The sequence below is a fragment of the Theobroma umbraticum genome, unplaced genomic scaffold (genome assembly GCF_002168275.2).
Source record: "Theobroma umbraticum cultivar Fairchild unplaced genomic scaffold, ASM216827v3 scaffold_56.0, whole genome shotgun sequence".
Classification (NCBI taxonomy): Eukaryota; Viridiplantae; Streptophyta; class Magnoliopsida; order Malvales; family Malvaceae; genus Theobroma; species Theobroma umbraticum.
The window spans coordinates 4,030,285-4,035,089 of record NW_018397256.1 but is presented as its reverse complement, the minus strand read 5'-3'; positions in this window follow the sequence as shown (position 1 = coordinate 4,035,089).

Genomic DNA, 4,805 nt, shown 5'->3' with positions numbered 1-4,805 from the left:
ATCTATAGTTATATCGGATTGGATCAAGTATTAAAAACGTATCGTACAATATACGATATGTATCTTATGATACGAGGGTTTATTGTACAGTCAATATACTTTTTATAAACTTAATTCTAAGTAATTATTAAAAATTTTATATTTTATTTTTTTTGAGTTGAAATATAAAAAATTATATTTTATGAGTTTCACTCTTTAGATTTTAAACAAAAAATTACTAAAAAAATCGAATTCCCTTTTAATTTCAACATGATAAATGTTTTTGAATTTTTAATTAATAAATTAATATGAAAAATTATATATTTTATTTAAAAGTCTATATTAATGAGGAATATGTTGAGAGTTTAAATTAAAAAAATAATCGTCTTTTCAATTTACGCCTTACGATCTTCAATTTTGTTAAAAATATAATATTTGTCAATTCTTTTCTTTATTTTACATGGATAAATTAATTTTAAAATTTTTCACTTTATCTTACGATCCAATATAACTCGATACAAAAGAAAAAGATTTTGATATATGATATGCATCTCGATTTAACAACTATGTCTGATAGGTATTTGGTAATTAGATATGCTGTGACATTGTTAGATTGAGGGTCTAGGTTATGTTGGAAGGCTTTCAAATATCTAGGCAAATGTCTAACTCTAGTACTTTTCTTAGGTACTGAATGATCAACAATCGATATGTTTTCTTGAGTTTGAGGTGAAATAGAATCATCAAGTAAAGAGTTTTCTTGGTGTAAAATTGGAGAATTGAGAATAGTTTCAAAGATAGGAACTGAACTAGGTGAAGTGGTTGACTTAAGAGAGTTTATGTGATATTGAATTCTAGCTAGAAGGGAAATTATCAAGGAAAGTACAAAAAATATGAAGATTTGACTCATGTAGACCAAATGTTTTTGAAAGTCAAATGGTTGTGTAGATGCAGTACTGGTGCAGAATGGAAATGAACTTTCATAAAAAACCACATTCTTTGAAATAAAGACCTTGAGTGCATCGACATCATAAACTTTATAATCATTAACACCAACTGGATAGCCAAGGAAGACGCACTTGGATGCTCTTTTATCAAATTTCTTCCTATTATGTGTCACGGCAGATGTGAAGTGAAGACATCCAAATACTCTGATGTGATTGTAAGAAAAGGGTTTCTTAAATAACATTTCATATGGAGATACATTTCTAAGGACAAATGGAGGAATTTTGTTTATTATATGGGTAGCAGTAAGAATGACTTCTCGTCAAAATTTAGTTGGCATATAGGACTGAAAAAGCAAGGATCTTGCAACCATCAATAATGTTTGGCGTTTCCTTTCAACAACACCATCTGGCTGTGGTGTTTCTACATTGGACAACTGATGCACGACACCCTTAGATGCATAAAATTCAATTAAGTTGAATTCAAAACCATTATTTGATCTTATTTATTTAATGGAAACATTGAATTGATTTTGAATCAAGTTATAAAAAGAAAGGACTAATGACAATACATCTGATTTTGCTTTCATTAAAAATATCCATGTGAACCTTGCAAATCATCAACTATTGTAAGGACATAATGATGACCTCTTAACTTAGCAGTAGTATAACGTCCCTAAATATCAACATGAAGCAACTCAAAAGCAAATGTAATGCTTTGAACCTGCTTAGGAGAAGATAATTTCTACTATTTTGCTAGAGGAAAACTTCACCTGGCAATTCACAATTACTAGAAATTTTTGGAAAACGTTTGTGAATCTTCTTTATTTTATCAATAAGCACATGTCCAAGCCTATAATGCCATAAGTCAAAACATTTAGAATTTGTTTTGCTAACATTAACGCAAACGTTTAAAGGAAATTTGACTATGTTCTTAAACTTAAATTGTTCAAGATATTATGCATCATTGTTGTTCTGCAAGAAGCAAAGTCCTAATGTAAGCTTAGCAATTCCAGTTACAGCTCATGTGTTACGATTTTGAATGACACAATAAGTATTAGTAAAAAATATGCAATGATTTTGGATTTTGTAATTGACTTACTGACAAAAGATTGAATCTGAAAGTAAAAACACATAAGAGATCGTATAATATCAAGATTGGACTTAACCAGACTGTACCTATATGTGAAACAGCTACTTGGCATTGTTTGGTAAATGAACAAAAATATTATTTATTGGTTGGTAGGAAATAAATTTGTTAAGACTACATGCTATGTGATCCAATGCACTATTGTCCATAATCTAAAAACTATGTTTAATCATGAAATTATTGAAATTCAATGAGCTATTTGAATGAGAACTAACTATGTTTAAGCAATAACGGCTAGAAATGATACCCACCAAAGCTGAGTTTACCAAGGAAGGCTTGGCCTATTGAGTGTTTTGGAAAATAATAACCTTACTGTCTAATTCATTTATTTGATGAGAGCAAGTAGTTTTTGAAACTAGGTCCTTGTAAAAGACATCTGAGACATGGAGTTAGTGCCTAAATCCTCATCCTAATCAATATGGGAATCATTAGTAGTCAAGACACTATTCATTAATTTGGCACTAAAGTGATTAGGATTCCCCTTTTTAAGACTATTCTTGCCTTTGTTGAATTTAAAATCTTTTAGAAAGCCTATAAATCTATAGCATTTCTTTTTAGAGTGTCCTTTCTTCCCATAATAAGCATAGATGATGTTTGGTCTCCCTTTTCATTTCCCATCAATGGTAACCAACATAGCAACAAATTTTGATAAAGGTTGTGATTGTATCAGTAGCTTCCTTTGTGATTCTTCTTGTAACACCAAATTGTAGGCCTTGTATAGAGTATGAAAAGGTTCCATTAAAATTATCTAGGACCTTAGAGTAGAATAGGACTCATTGAGTCCATTAAGGAACATGAGCACTGTGTCTTTTTGGTATTGATATGAAAACCTTATGTAGCATCTTTGATTGTAAGTTCTTCCCACATACAATTCAGCTCAGTGAAGTAGGCATCCACTACTCTAGTGCCTTGAGTAATGTGTCCAAACCTCTATAAAATTAACGTGTCTTCTCTTTTTATCTTTCAGTCCTTGATTTTATACATTTACATTAAATCATGTACCAAATTTGTTCTTAACTTATTTATTCTTAATTTACTCTTCAAATTATTATTGACACACTTTGATAGAAAAACAAATTTGTGAAAATAATTTTTAGCTTTACATGATTGGAGGATTGTGAAATTTTAGACTAGTGCATTTTGCCTTAAAAGAGTTTGAAAATTTATTTTCAACTTGTTTGTTCATTACTTTGCTTATTACTGTTGGCATGTTTTAAAGTGAACAAATTTGAAAAACTTTTCTTCAAACTTGCTTTCATTAAAAGTTTAAATTTGTTGAAAAGAATTTTTAAAAAAAACTAATTCACCCCCCATAGGATATTTATCTCATTATTATAGAGCTAACACTTTTAAAATAGGAGGTAATGGATTCTAACAACCAAGCTCACTGCCAAAAATACTAGTTTCTGTGACAGAAAAAATTGTCACAAATAAAAATTAGTGATGAAAATTGTGACGGATATTTTCTCATACGGTAAGTCACCTCACTAATACTTTTGTTACAATTTTTTTCAAATCCATCACTATTTAGTGACGAATTTACTGTCACAAATTAGTGTACTTTTTGTCACAATTTTTTGTCAATCTGGGCAGCCATCCATCTTTCATTCATTATAGATTTAAGAAAACGATCACTAAATCTGTCACAACATTTTGTCACAGTTGTAAAATACTGTAACTGATTTTGTCACAACATTATGTTATGAATCTATTTTATCACTAATTCCATCACTAGTACTAGGCAATGTGATAATGTTGTCACTAGTTCCGTCACTAGTATTTGTCACAAAATGAGAATATTGTCACTATTTTCTGTCACAAATTTCTATCATTGATTCTATCACAAATTTTTGTCACTATTTAAACACTATTGTCACTAAATCTGTTACAACTTATATTTGTGAATTACTTGATTCCATCACTAAATGTCATGTTTGAAATTAAATAAGGATAATTAATTAAGTTGAACTTAATTGAAATAGATCAAAATAAAGTGAAAAAATTAATTAAGGTCACAATGACTTAATTGAATAAAAATACAAATCTTGTATCTAGCGTTACAACTTAGTTTAGCTATATAAATAAGTTACGTTAGCCAATCAAAAGTTTAAGCTTTAAGCCACTTCTTAACTAATTCATAAAAATAAAAAAAGAAAAATAAGTTTTCTTTGTCTAATAAAATAAGGTTCGACTAGGATTTTTAGTCTTTTGGTTTTTTTTGAAAACAAAACTGATTAACACAAGTAAAATAAATCTTACTTTTGAGAAAGTCTTTTTTAGTCACTGTATGAATTACTATTAAAGACTAAACACTTAAGTAACTGCAAACTTGACAAATCTTAAAAGTGAAGAAGCAAAGATTTTTGTTGCAAGATTTCATATTGTCTTGTTCTTTTTTCGAGTTTCTTGCTTCATCAAAAGTCTTTTGGATTTAATTAGCTTTTAATCATGATATTTAAAGTAAAGTATATAATACTTAAATTTATGAGTATTCATAACTAATTTCAAATTGCATGAAAAACACAAACAATTGATCTTGAGGGATTTGGTATTTTTTTATTAAATATATATTTTATTTTTCATTGTGTTATGTTTTGAATTTATTGATTAATTTTATATTTGAGCATGAGGTCAAATCCCAACATATTATTGATAAAATAAGTTTGTACGTAAACAAATAAAGCTAATAGCATTTAAAAAAAAATCAACTTCTAAAACTCAGAGAAATATTAATT